The 14684-nt window shown below is 39.9% G+C and overlaps 1 long non-coding RNA gene across 5 annotated transcripts in view; it reads right to left on the reverse strand.

Moving 5' to 3' along the window:
• LOC119028107 overlaps positions 1 to 14684 on the reverse strand; it is a 172173-nt gene that overhangs the window by 115036 nt on the left and 42453 nt on the right. Inside the window, exon 4 of one of the 5 annotated variants that reach the window (XR_005077599.1) lies at positions 13127 to 13734. The exons of the other annotated variants lie outside the window; for them this stretch is intronic. This is a non-coding gene — a long non-coding RNA (uncharacterized LOC119028107). Of the gene's footprint in view, positions 1 to 13126; positions 13735 to 14684 lie in introns of those variants that run through there. 5 annotated transcript variants of the gene reach the window in all.

The raw sequence follows: 14684 nt of genomic DNA on the forward strand, positions 1-14684 counted from the left end.
TATTTTATCGTATCTCCTCATCTAATGTGTAAAGTGGTTTTATGACACTGACCACTGAAAGCGCATTATTTTTTACTACGTCTGTGACGCACATTTATCGCAAAAAAACTGTGAATGTGTACGTAATGAAGAATTGACTTACCTTAATAAAGCACTGTTCTCACTTTAGAGCAGAGTTGACTGCTGATAAATGCAGATGTTTAGTACAAATAAATGAATCATAACATCTGCAGCAACAAACAAATCTTGGTAAAGGGTTAACAATGACACAAAATGTAAAGTGGTTAAACTCAAATGTGTTGATAATGCTATCATAATTAAATGTAAGAAGGCTTTTATCACCGTATCTTAAGCGGTCCGTAAAACATTATGTTTCTCCAAAATGTTTATTAATGTATTTTTATTCATATAGTAATTAACAGTCCATTATTATGAGCCCGGGTTGTATTACGTCATATACGACTCAGGTGGAAGGTTCTGTACCTTTCACATGGACATACATAACATACACAACATAGTCCCTAACCAGCCGAGTCACTGTTGAACGAATATCTAAAATTAAGACTACTCTCTTAGGCATTATTAGTATATGAACAATATGAATTGTGTATTAATCACAGCCCAAACCCCCCCATGTATCACCCCTAAAACATAAAGGACGTTCCACATCTATACGACAGCGCAGCAGTCGGTGTGAGTGGTTAAGTTAAGTCATGTATTGTTGTGTGATTTATGCTGTTTGCCTCGAGTCAACAGGCTGGGAAAACAACAAACTCCGAAGGTAAACACCGTTGATGCACCGGGGCATACTCGTCTTGATTAATGAAAGGAAGTCAGATCTCATGCAGATTAGTGCAGCGGTGGACAGCATCCTCTGTGAATATTAATTTCCCTTGAAGAGGTGTTCTCGCCCTCTCTCCTCAAACACTGCTCAATATATTGGACGAGGTCACCGGAGAAGGTCGCAGACAAAGTTCTCTGGCTGCTAAATTAAAGTACTTCATTAATGGAGTGTAAAAAAAAAAAAAAAAAAGTAGCGAATCCAATCAGTGTTTAGCTGTTATTCCTGTCCCTTCATCACTCATTTCTGTGTCTTAATGGATGCCATTATGTTTAAAGAGGCCTCGCTTTTGGAAATCAAAATTAGCTTTTTATTCCGTCATAAACAAATATTCCTAAAACTACCCTCCGTTTTGATTTCGGTCTTTTTTTTATTCGTCGATTTCATTCGTGGAAATTTTTAAATGTGTGTGAAATAAATCGCATTAGAATTACAGATCAACATGATTTTTTCACTTGTAAGTACCTTGCTATCTGCACAAAAAGTTCTCTGACTTGTAGAATATCTTTGATTCACTCTGAAGTTTCATTGACTTGAATGTTTCAAGAGGCTTCAAGTCTCCAAATATACAGAATTTATTCACAGACTCTCACGCAGGCCGCGATGAAGACCGGCTCTTTGTTAAAGGAACAACGCCATTAGTGTTCACTCTAAAAGTGACCTTGACAGACTCACATACAGTAGCAAAGCCCTCATGGTGACTGATCTGAAAAGATAGTGAGATATAAGACTTATCCAGTCCTTTCACCTGTCAGTGTTCACGACGGAAAGGAGGAAAAGAGGCGGCTGCTGCTTCAGGGTATCGGTGACAGAGTGAGTGTGTCTGAGGAGATCGGTGAGGGAGATTAACAGCTCAGTCCATCTCTGTCACCGACTGCCGCTGAACCTTGACACAGCTTAGAGGTATTACGAGGTCACTGAAGTAAATGACATCGCGGCGCCGGAGGAGGCGGAGCCAGAGGGTATGCAGAACCCCGGAGCTTTTGATTGGTCGGGGGAAATTGCGCAATAATTCCTCCACGACGCCCCGCATCACGCCCCGTATGCTTACCACGAGGCACCTCATTAAAGACAGAAATAAAGATCATCCTCTGCCGCCAAGGACTCCTGAGCATGCGCTTTTACAGTGCTTTTGTGATTCTGAAAATACACTGTAGTCTAGATTTAATGTTGCAGGCATGCAGTAATGAAAGGAAACCTCTTGAAAATCAATACCTCATTTGGGTGGGGGGGTGGCTGAGAAACACATAACATGATTCAAGGCTTGTCGGGGATGTTCAGAAATACAGCGCGAGGGTAAAAATATAATCTTGCGCCTTGAATCCTGTTTGGCATCGCTGCATTCGTATTAGACTGTGTTTTGAGTTCAACTTTGACTGCAGCAGAAGTCGTATCATGTGGGTTTTGCAGTGCCAGCCCTGCTCAGCTGTCTGGTTAATACTATCATCAAACACTTTTTTCTTCCAAAGATGGAGCGCACACCATGTCTGGTGCGAATCTCTTTGTCTGTTTTGACAGAATGTTGGAGAGGTAAAAAGCTAACAAAACTAACAAGCAGGTTTCTCAACAAACGGCAACCTGCATGCATCCCTGTGCGCGTGCGTGTGTGTGTGTGTCGGCGAGCTTCTTACACACACCTGTGTTTGCGTGTATTCATCCTCCCACAAGGCATGCGCTGTGTTGGAGGTGGTTCTATACAATAATCATCCAGCTCTTTCGGTATCAATAGCAGCTTCAATATCAGCTGCTATTAAGTTACATTTCCCACGGTTGCCGCTCAGCACAATTTTGGATAGATTAAAAAGGAGCTCGGAAGGTGCCCAATAAATCAAGTGCAATGCAATGACTCAGGCCTCTGTGTGCCAGAAACCTGGGTGCATAATATGAAAACTCCTAATGCGCCTTAGAAGTTCGGTCTGACTTCACAGCCCTGACAGTCGCGTCCCCGCACACACACACACACACACACACACACACACACACACACACACACACACACAAGCCGCAAGCAAGCAAACAAAAACACGAAAGAGGTGAAACACTTGGTGGTTACTAGATAGTCACTGCAGGGGTGGAAGGTGTAATGTGGTTAGATAACCTGTTAGTAAGCAAGTTAAACGGCGGTCAGTCTGTCCATGGGTAACAGGGAAGCAGGAGATAAGAAAATGTGTGTGTGTGCGCCTGATTGTGTGGGAGTATGTGTGGGTATGTGTGTGAAATGATTATTCAAACGTTCTTCCGCCCATTCCGTTGTGTCGAACGCAGTGTTGAGGAGTAGCGAACTACATGCAATTGAGCTATATTCAATATATATTCAAAGAGTTGTGTTATGTCATATTTTCTTTTTGTTAACCACTGAAGCTAAAAGCAATTGAGGGCCATGAGAGGAAAAAAGGAATTAATATGAACTTTGTCGTCGCTTCTCAACAGTCACCGAAAGCTGACATTCATTGCACTTTTCACATTATTTTATTATTTTGTGCATGAAGTGTGAACAGTGTGATACAGTTAAGCTAATCAAGTGGCACATTTTTGCTGGTGTATTACATCAGTGTATCAAGGAGTGAACACACAGGTGAATAGGGTAAAGTTTATAAATTAACTAATATCACAAAAATACCTCCCCACCTGAGTGCTTATGTTTAGATACTATTTTTTGTGTTTTCATAAGATTTTAGGTTTAAATACACAAACAAGCCACTATCGAATAAAATGTGTGCTGATTTGCATTTCCAGAGGAGAAATCAGAACATCTGACTGAAGCCAAGATTCTTGTTTTAATATTGTTCACACATTAGACTCAAAGGTTTAAACAGAAGGGAATTGTGGATATCTCGTTTTATCACCTCATAATTCATACTGTTAACAGCCATTAAGATCGGTTTTCATTTTCAATTCATTTTCATGTTTTTAAGAGTAACATCTTTTGTGTAAAATCAGGCTATGACTGATATACGAACAAAACCTCGATTAACACTGTCAGAATATAAATCAGATGAGATTTGGAAAGATTGTTGCATGTAAATCGCATGTACATACATATATATTGTGAAAATTACAAAAGTACTGTCTCGTGAAGAATAGCTACAGTGTAGAAGGTTATGTGAAGCACAATTCAAACGGGAGACAAAGATCCCTTTGTGCACACTTACGTTCAGGTGTGTTTGGGTTAGCCTTGGAGGACAGCAGGTTTAATGTCACTCCAGCGGAGAGGACATGCTTTATTTGTTGTGTTGCTACGTTCAAATCGAGAAGCAACTCCCTTCTCTCCAGCATAAATCATTAATCACTCTCTCGCCTCCAACTGGTAGAGAATTCACCAGTTAGGCTTCTAATTGGTTTTTGAGACGTCAACACATCACTCCAATATCAGCTTCCCTCCACTGGCTCCCTGTCTGTTTTAGAATTGATTAAGATTTTACTGATCACTTTCAAAGCACGATCAGGCTATATTACAGATATTTGAATTCCCTATGAGCCAGCGCGCAGCCTTAGATCCTCAGGCAGGGCCCTCCTAACTGCTCCAAAGTCGAGACTAAAAACGAAAGGGGACCGTGCCTTTGCCTTAAGGGCCCCTCGACTTTGGAATGCCCTGCCTGAGGAGATAAGGCTTGCAGGATTGGTAAATTTTTTTAAATCACCACTTAAAACACATTTTTATAGACTTGCCTTTATGTGATGTGGTCCTTTTATGTTTATTTTTACTCCAACTCTCTTTGAGTTATGTTCTACTCATTTTATTTATTCCATGTTTTAAAATTTCTCCTACTATATTCATTCCATCTCTATTATTTCACCTACTTTACTAATTTGTTATCTCTGTTATTTCGACTATTTCATGGAATCTATTTTATCGTCCTTTGTAAACGTAAATTGTATTCTTGCTTTGTTCTCTCAAAGCAATTTGTAAACCATGTTTTTAAAAGTGCTATACAAATGAAGTTAATATTATTATTATTAAAGGACGGTTAATTTTCTGCTTTGCTGTGCTGTCTAGGAAGTCATGTAATCAGTTATTTGACTGCTGTAACTGTACTCTATGTGTCTTGTAAAACCGTGAGGGGTTGGGCACTTTGTGTGCATGGCACAAAATAAAAGAAATCAATCAATCCATTGTTGTATTGTAAAATCCGATACAGCAGTGAACCACTAATGAACCAAAGGGTAGCATTTTGTACAAATAGATATCATGCTTAAATATGGAAAAGTAGCTTTTTAGATGTTTTCTTTCCATTAATCTAAAATAAGAATCTTAAAATCAACCAGTTAATAAAAAATACATTTTCACCTGAAGCGTCTCCCCTTAGTTCAATTTTTTTTCCCTAGCTTTATTAAACCAGATATTCCTCCTGAGTGTAGCCTTTACCGTAGCTTAACTTCTCCCAGCTATGTTTTCAGAGTAGTTTCCCCAGCACTGATTGTATCGAAGATGCATCACTTTTGAGTTGTTAAATCTCCACAAATTTGGGAAATAAAGAGTCCTAAATGACTACTTAGTGAAGAAGTGTTGAACTAAATTGGCTGGGAATGTGTGTGGGTGTGTGTCTTTGTGCGAGTGTGTGAGGGAGAACAATTCTGTGTGTGTCTCTCGGGTGCACAGCAGGTGATGATAAGGAACCATGACAAATACACACACTCACAACCGTTTACAATCTGAATAGTAGTCATATACTGTAGATTTCAGCCACTAGCCGGGAGCCTTCACTGGCATCCATCATTGACATAACAGGTGGCCTGGAGCTGACCAGGACAGAGTTGTGAATATCAAACTCAAATGTGTCACAAATGAGCATTGGTTTTTACACTCCCCTCTGTCCAAGCCCAGCGTTGGACCGTAGCGTTTTTGTGCTGCGAGGCTGAAACCACAATTCAGATTGATTGCAATGTGAAAGGACTCCTGGGAAGACTATTTTGCAATTCTAGGATGCCTGAAAAATACTACGCGCAGCTGCGGAAAAAAATCTCCGTCCCACCTCCTTCGCTGTGTAGCAGTCGGATATATTATGACCAGGCTCTCCGTCTGCACTGGGCTGGAAGATAACCGATGTTCCCCCCAGATGCGAAAACGTATTTCCTCCTAAAAGAGGTGCCATAAATATCAACTTGATTTACACTCAAATGTACACCTGTGGCATTCTAAAGGGCATTTAGTGAGACAGACTAACAGCCCAATGAAGTGTCCATGAATCTCACCATTTCCCTCATGGTTGGAGGGGGATGGAAATTCATGGTAAACTTTATACGGGCTCAGCAGCCATAGAGTGGCTGTATATCCAGAGCTGCCATATGACATTACGCTTTCCCATATGTTTGATGCTGTTTCTAGTCTCACGTCCTGCCGTGAGCTGTACTTTTGACCTCCCTCTCTGTAAAAGGCAGCGTTCGTGTGGAGAGGCAAGTCTGTCACATGTACAGTGAATCCATCTGGAGCTGGGCTTTGTGTGTGTGTGTGTGTGTGTGTGTGTGTGTGTGTGTGTGTGTGTGTGTGTGTCAATGCTTGTTGAATGTGTTGTAATTATCATTAAAGCTGAAACATGTGGTTCTGTATTCAATACATGTTGTAATAGCAAATTGAGGACCACATATTTTAGTGACATTGGTGGCATTTTTATGCAGACAAATCCTTCTACAGAGGTGCAGATTAAAACCCAAATCTATTTTCCGTAAAAACATTGTTGCGATAGTGAATTAATAATTTGTATACATTTGTTAAAAATAGTCAAAAATAATTGTTTATGGTTTATGTCTGTGCTCAGTTGATTTGGTTTGGTTGTGCTCATAGTTTGTGGGCTAATAGCGTGACGCTGTTCATATCATGTGACATCTGTGTTTCGTCAGCAATCAAGAGTCTTGGTAGTTTGTGGAAAAACTGTGGAAAAATAGTTCTCCAGTATACCAGTACACCTTATATTGGCCCTACAACACAAGAAATGTACAAAAGCTAGAGGTGCTTTAAATCTAAATCTAAATAAATTAAAAATTCAGTGGAGAATTGTATGAATAACTACAAAAGCAGTGCAATACATTTAGAATAATGGACAGTGTGTATATTTACGAGAAGATTGGTTGCAAAAAAGACAAAATGGGAACTGCCGCAAAAGAGTGGATGAATAAGATTAAGAAAATGGCAGCAGGGCAGTAATGACACTTTTAAAGTATAACTAATGCAAGGTCCTTTAAAAGGTCCTTAAGAGCCTCAATTAGCAAATGAATAGACTTGAGGAATAAACATACTGATTTTCAACTAGGTTCAAACAGGTTCAATTTGTCTTTATATGTTCTTGAAGAAGTCAAAAGTGTGCACTTCTGTTTGAATAAAAGATCTACACCACGAATCAGGTTGGGATTATGCTTATATGACCTGACAGACGGCACCACTAAACCAGTGTTTCCTGGAACATATGATGTTGAAATAAATGTGGCAGGTAGTTTGGTTTGTGGTGTAAAGACAGGGACACGCGTCGCAATAAAAACAGAGCGATTGTAAACAAGACAACATGCGACAGTATTTATCCGCACAGACAGTTTTCAGCAAACACTTCTCTATGCACCATATTTCCCCCGAATTCTGTTCCCTCAGTATGTGCTCCGATAGTGCATAAAGCAGCTGTCTTGAAAAAAGGTGTCTAACACTGAAAACTGAGTTTTATACTGTGCAGCGTTGTGTGCCTGTGCGTGTGCATCTCCCTGTCTATTTGTCTACTGAATGTTTTTCGCTCTCTTCTCGGGAGACTCAGCAGACATTTGGTAGGCATATTCGCCATTAAAAAACAGGACCACAGGGGACACTGGCTAAAGATAGGTACCAGGAAACAGCTCCAGCAATCCAAAGCATATGTGGTTTGATATTCCATTTGATAAGTTCCTACATCCTGAGTTAAATTATTTCATATGCTCGGGGAACACTGGGAATCTCATGTCTGTGCAACCAAAAGGGAAGATATGTGTACAGCTCATAAGTAGCACCACATGGTCTGTTTATTACATCCAGTATACTGTGGGCCAGATTTAATGTCATGATCATGTTGGTACAAAAATGTAATATTCATTGACATTATGAATACGTTTCTATTTTTTTTTTTTTTCTAGTTTCAGGCAACAACTGCAAGTAATAACGCACAAAGGCCGGAGCACAATCTGTTTAGCATTAGTTTAAAAACTCTATTAAATGTACAGGACTTTGTCAGCCATGTTACAGCCCCGCTCTTTCACTCCAAACACAGAACACTGTACGCATTCATGTTGTACACGCGGGTGCATTTCAGCAGCGAGATAGACTCTGTTTATGAAGATGTGACCAGATGTGGCTGAACCCATCAGCAGGCCAATTTTATATATCCTGGTCCTGCTAAGGATTCTATTTATGAAGTTATCCTTTATTGATCTCTGTAGGGAAATCCCTTCTCTGCAGTGTTAGGAGGATTAACCTGACCTAACTTACTGACAGGAGATGTGCCTCACAGTAAAATACATGTTTTTGATGGTGGTGACTGGTGACCTGGGGCACATGCAAACTCCACATATGATGCAAAACAAAGGCCCTTCTTGCACAGAGCCTACAGTGCGCTAACCTCTAAACCTGCTTATATATCCTGGAATAGTCTTCCCAGCTCTCTCTCTCTCTCTCTCTTTCTCTCTCTCTCTCTCACTCTCTCTCTCTCTATATATATATATATTATATATATATATAGATGTGACTTTCATTTCCAGCTACACAGTTACCCCAGAGACATAAAAGAACATCAGTAGTAGCTTTAGAAGTAATAACATGTTCACATCAAACCTGGAGTGCCACATACCCTTGACTCTAATTATCCGGCTTCCTTGAGCTACAGACGTCAGTCTTGCCACCTTTTCCCCCACTGTTTTTGATGACGATGATGTAGATGAATGGTTAGGGAATAAACACACTCTTGGAAAGAAAATAAACTAACATTGTATATTATTAATTTGAAAGAAATTTAGTTAGTTAAAATGATTAACTGAGTGTGAAGACATACCAGTTTTTCAGACATCAGGATGTCTTTATATGAAGTTGAAGAGATATCTAGCTTCAGGCCTGAAAACGCCCTGCGAGTCTAAAGCTCCTGTGCTAGCGGTGAAAACATCAACATTGCCCTGGTAGTCCTGCTAACTGCACAGCTAACTGTGACTAAAAAGCTAACAGTAGCATGTCTTGGATGTAGAAAAAGAATATGGTAATGTCACAATACTTACAACAGCAACCTCTTTTCACTTACAACATGTCAAACATGGCAGCCTAGTCAGAGGCCCTGACCTTCTCATTATTACGCTGTTGTTACCGCTCTGGCTTCCCTTCTTGAAGCATAAGTGATGTGAGTGAACAAAGTTATTTTAACCCAAAGCATGACTTTTCTGAACCCTAAGTAAGCAGTTTGGGTGCCTATTTCTAACCAAACCTTCGAAAGTCATTATAATGTGAAATGTTTGTTTCAAAGCCTTATTTTGAAAGCCTAAGTGGATGTTGCAGACATATTATTACTTGACAGCTGGGCCATTCACGTTCCAAAACTGACATTGGAGGGGCAGGTAGAGCGTCATATTTTGGAGCTTATGGCCACTGACCAAGCTGCTGAAATTCGACAACTCGGGAGTGAGAATGTGTTGAAAACACTCGTGTTTCGGATGAGCACAGGAGGTCTTTATCACTTGAAACAGAAACATTTGCTGAAACGACATGTTTTTGCTTGGAAGGACAGATTGCATGTAAGCAGCACAACGTCCTGTAATATTCTCAACAGGTGGTGGAGACATTGGTGTTGGGACATTTTTTGGGTAAAGAAAAAAAAAAAAAAAAGTAGTCAAGGATGCTTCATGAAGAGGCCTGCCACACTCCACATTAGCTCACTGCGAAATCTGAATAGTTTACAAGTATTGTTCGCAGGAAAGCACAGAGCGTTCTCTATCTATGTTGTTATCCTGATGCAGCATCAGTGGATTTAGCTAATTAACAAAGTTATACGTGGTGTTTGACCCCTGCATAATTAAGTGTAGCACATTTCTCAAATTAGAGACTGCAGGTGGAACGCGCACTTCATTCTTGCAGCTGTACTGTAATAGCTTCAGGTATTTAATCAATTCAAAGGGAAGGACCATACGTGTCTCACAAGCAGCTGTGGACATTATGCCTAAGAACGACACATTACGCTAACCAGAACAGACTCTGCCTTAAGTGCTTTAAAGATGGCATTTTGATATGAATTTTTCAATGATTACATCTTGCACTGGAATAAAAATAAAGCAAAGTAAGAAGATGCAGAACTCAACGCACATTAAACTATTTTTATGCCTTCATAAGGAAAAAAAAAAAAATCCTATCCAACCAATTTGCAAGAAGTGCTATGACAACACAGCATTGCCTGATTTGCACAGACAGGAATTCAGCTGGACCATTCCACAAACTTAAGCTCTTGACGGTTAATCTGCAACAATGTTGTCAAACAGGTGCAAAAACTACAAAATATTTAATGTCAGGACTGTGTTTGTACTAAATCCAGGTTTGCATCAGCACAAAATTTTAGGCTTTGAAATATCAGGTTAAAAAAAAATCCTTTCCACTTACCTTTGATGTCAGTGTGTATTTCTACAAACCAGGGATATAATAAAACTTTACATTACTTTAAGTTGCAACTTCACTTGGGTCTTAAAAAAATACATTGTAACAACTCTGTGCGCTTGTGCTGGAGTTAGGTTTAGGCACCAAATCCCCAGTTGGTTAGGGTTAGGAAAATATTCTTTGTCCTAAAATGATGTTTTGGTTGCTACAAGAACAGCTGGAGATTCCCAGAGGTCTTGTAAGAAAATATCTGTATTTTGTCATCACGAACACGGCTGGAAATGGTCCGCAAGTCCGCTAGAAAATAGCCAGAGGTGTCTCGCTAATAAATGTTGAAACACTGTGGTCCCTCAACAAAAAAATCCAGTGGTTTTTCACTTACAATATGTTTACAAAGCAGTCTGGAACTGAGGTCACTGGTCACCTTTTATGTTCAGGTTGGCACAGTGTGTCATCGCAACACGATCACATGCTTTCATGGATTCCTTATCATTTTCTCGTGAATAAGTCAAATGAAGTGCCTCAAGCTGTCTTTTATTCACGAGTTTCCGTTTATTCATGTGTCTCGTCCCTTTGTATCTCAGTGAAGGTCAATATACTGTACATTACCTCCTACTGTAGGCTCCCGAGCAGCGGCACATTGTTTTCTAGTAATGAGAAAGCACAAAGTGTTCCTATACTATGAGCATTTCCATTTGAATGTGTGTTCTCTCTCTTTCTCTCATGCATACACAAGCTAATTTACTTCTCCAATAACTTACTAAGTGTGTGTCACATACTCAAAAGTGCTACCTTGCCTGTCAGTGCCTCAGAACAAAAAAAAAAGTGTTAAATAGTTAACTAACGCACAGTCATTTACACATACTGTATGTGTGATGTTTCAGCAATTACAGAGCAAAGTTCCACCGATGTGCTGCAAAACTGACACTGTACACAGAGAAAAGTTCTGCAGATGTCACCGTGGTATTGTGATTTACAGACACGCCTGCCAAGACCAGGATAGTCTGTCAAGCTCTATGGCAATTGCCAAGTGTGTAGCAAAGACATGTGTGGCTGAGGCTGGGTTTCACCACGCCGGCTGTCTGAGAAAACACTTCCAGGAAGACATTGTGAGTGTCTCAGCGTGTATACCTGCCCCATCCTGCTGCCATCCCACAGTAAATGGCTATTTATCATGGCAGCAATGGGTTTGACAGCCGCTACCTACCATCTTGAATTCAACAGCATTCACAGGCGCTGCAGCGGGTAAATTAAGCCCTCGATTCAGATGGAACTAACCCTTATGAGGGCACAACTTTCGGGCAGCAGATTGGCCCATAGGTAGCGTGGCTGGTTAACAAGTGGAAGGCCGCTGGCTCAATCTCTGGCATTGACAGGGTACTTTATTCCAGCAGTGGGCTGACAACCAGTGGGCGGATGCTATTATATTGTACATCTATAGGAAAAACTGCTGAGACGCTTTTAAGCCTGTGAGCGACAGACGTTTTCTTTTCATTTACACATTACACATACACATCAACAATTCATTTCTTTATTTGATTACTGGGTAATTACAACAACTCATAATATTCCCTGTATTTGTTTTCCAAATCGTTTGTTTGCTATTTACAGCGACATAAGAATGAAATAAAATAATGATACAAGACCTGAGACAAGACCAAATCAAATCACCCCAGTCATCGGTATGAAATGCTAACAGTTAACGTTTCTGCAAACGGCTGTAACATCCATACGTATATGACATCGGCCAAGTGACATACTGACATTTGTACAAAATGTGTCATGTGTTACAGGCGACCACAGTTCAAGTCTACATTTTGGCAATTATAAATGTGAAAGCACTGGATAGTTTCTGACGTATGACCACAGTGATTCGACATTTATTAGCATGACATCATAGGATATATTTTGTGGTGAGAAAAAAAAAAGATATTTTTCATGGGACGTCTAAAACATCTCCAGCCGTGTTTGTGGAGAAAAAACAGAGTGCTTTTAGCGAGACTTCAGGACATTTCCAGCTGTATATAATGCAGCGACCTAAACAGGTATTTTAAGCCTAATTCATGTCTCCTTTTTATCATGTTTTCCTCAGCCCGACCAAATGGTTTTTGTGCCTAAACACAACTGGAGCAAATTGAAACTAATATTACAAGAAGTTATAAAGAAAATCTTTATTTTTGCTGGGACTTACTTGCTGACATTTATTCTGGCAATTGGGTTGATCAAATAAAAATTGCTGGCTTAGAATTGTACCCATGATAATGTCCTCTTTTGGTTTGATGAAGAATATTGATGATGAAAATTGCTGCAATTCTGTAGAATATACAACTTGCTGTTCAAAATGTGTTGACTGTTTTTCAAGACACAGCTCATGAGAAGTTGGTGGTCATGTGTGGAATGTGTAGAGACAAATTGAATTACTGAAAAGAGCAATCATATTAGTATTAGAGCAGAAATAGATTTGAAAATAATCCAAAAAATTGCTTAAGTCTTGGCGAATCTATGGGATTTTATTGATATCTCAATTAAATCCTGTGTGGCATCATTCTGGCAAAGGTTCAAGGATGCACTGATTGTGAAAATGAACTATATATATATATATATATATATATATATATATATATATATATATATATATATATATATATATATATATATATATATATATATATATATATATATATATATATATTTTTTTTAATCCTGTATTTAATAAAAAAAAAAAAGTGCATTAGCTTTGTATGTACGAATCTTAGTTACTGTGTCAGCCACACTTTTAATCAACAAGAATGGATCAGTTTGGTTTGGGCCTTCAGTTCAATCAGAGCTGCAGCTGAAAACTCAGTGCTGCAGAGACTCACAAGCCAGCCAGCCAGCCAGCCAGCCAGCCATAGTGCTTCCAGCCGCGGCTTTATTTGTCCTGGAGTACTGCTCTCCTTTTATTCTTTTCCTCCTCATTTCTCATTCCTCTTGCCCTACTCGTGTTGGGCTCATCCCCCAGACTTATTAGAATGGCTTTGACCTCATTATTCTGCATAGACCCAGCTGCTTTCTCCTTTTTAATATCAGCAAAAGCTACAAAGAATGAGAGATGTGTGTGTGTGTGTGTGTGTGCTTGTGTCTGCATGTGTATGTGTATGTGTATGTGTGTGTGTGTGTGTGTGTGTGTGTGTGTGTGTGTGTGTGTTTGTGTGTGTAGGAGGTGAGTATTGGTCATCAAAATGTGTCCGAGTCCCACAAGCTGTGAGTGAGATAGAAATGAGAAAAGAGGGAGGAAGAGGAGGCGCTGGTGGCCATCAGGGAAGTGTGGTCCGACCTGGGGAGACATGAAGATGCAGGTGTTTGGCTGGTTTCTGTGGAGCAGGTGTGTGTGTGTGTGTGTGTGTGTGTGTGTGTGTGTGTGTGTGTGTGTGTGTGTGTGTGTGTGTGTGTGTATGCATATGTGCATGTGTGTGTGTCTGTGAGTGAGCGACTGAGCAAGCTGGGGTGAAGGTAACGCTAGCCAGCAAAATATTGAAATAAGCACTGACACCACTCAGATTGAGAAGAATAATTCTGACGAGGGACTGCAAATGATCACCACATTAGAGTCCTTCCCTAAAAAAAACAAAAAGAAAACAACACCTGCACACCTCCGGCTTCGCGAGCTACATCACACGCAGAGGAGATAGATGCGGTCGCCCCTGCTCCCTCTCTTCTCTTCTCTCGCTTCCTCTTATCGTACACACACACACACACCCACAAAGAAACGTCCTGACACACACTCATAGCTCGATACAGGTGGCCTGAAGGATGTGGAATGAAAAAAGCAGAGCTGCTAATAGATTAAAAGGACGCTCGGCGGAAGTTTGGTCATTACATTTTGCTTTCTGTTGCCGTCTTTTTAACGTGTAAGTTGGACCTCATTTGTCCTGTTATGAAACTGAAAAATGTGTTCTGAATCTGAATGAGCAAAGCCATTTCACGTCTGTGAACAGAGAAGGCACACAAGACTGCCTTGGAAGGTTAAGAAGTGTTTGGTTTTATGGTTGACCCTCTCTGCAAACTCATTTGTTAATCTTATTTCTATTATCCATCATTGTCATAGAGAATTCATGCTTATAGTGTAAACTATTTTTGATTTGCGGTGAGTTATTGGTCGTAAATGAGCAAACAGTAAATATACATTTCAAAACATTTTTTTCTACTTCTTTGTGTCTTTCTTCTTTTTTGTACTTGTGTTGTTGGGTTCTTCAACATTTATCCTCAGTAGAATATAGGTAGACA

This window comes from Acanthopagrus latus, chromosome 11 (assembly GCF_904848185.1).
Source record: "Acanthopagrus latus isolate v.2019 chromosome 11, fAcaLat1.1, whole genome shotgun sequence".
NCBI lineage: Eukaryota > Metazoa > Chordata > Actinopteri > Spariformes > Sparidae > Acanthopagrus > Acanthopagrus latus.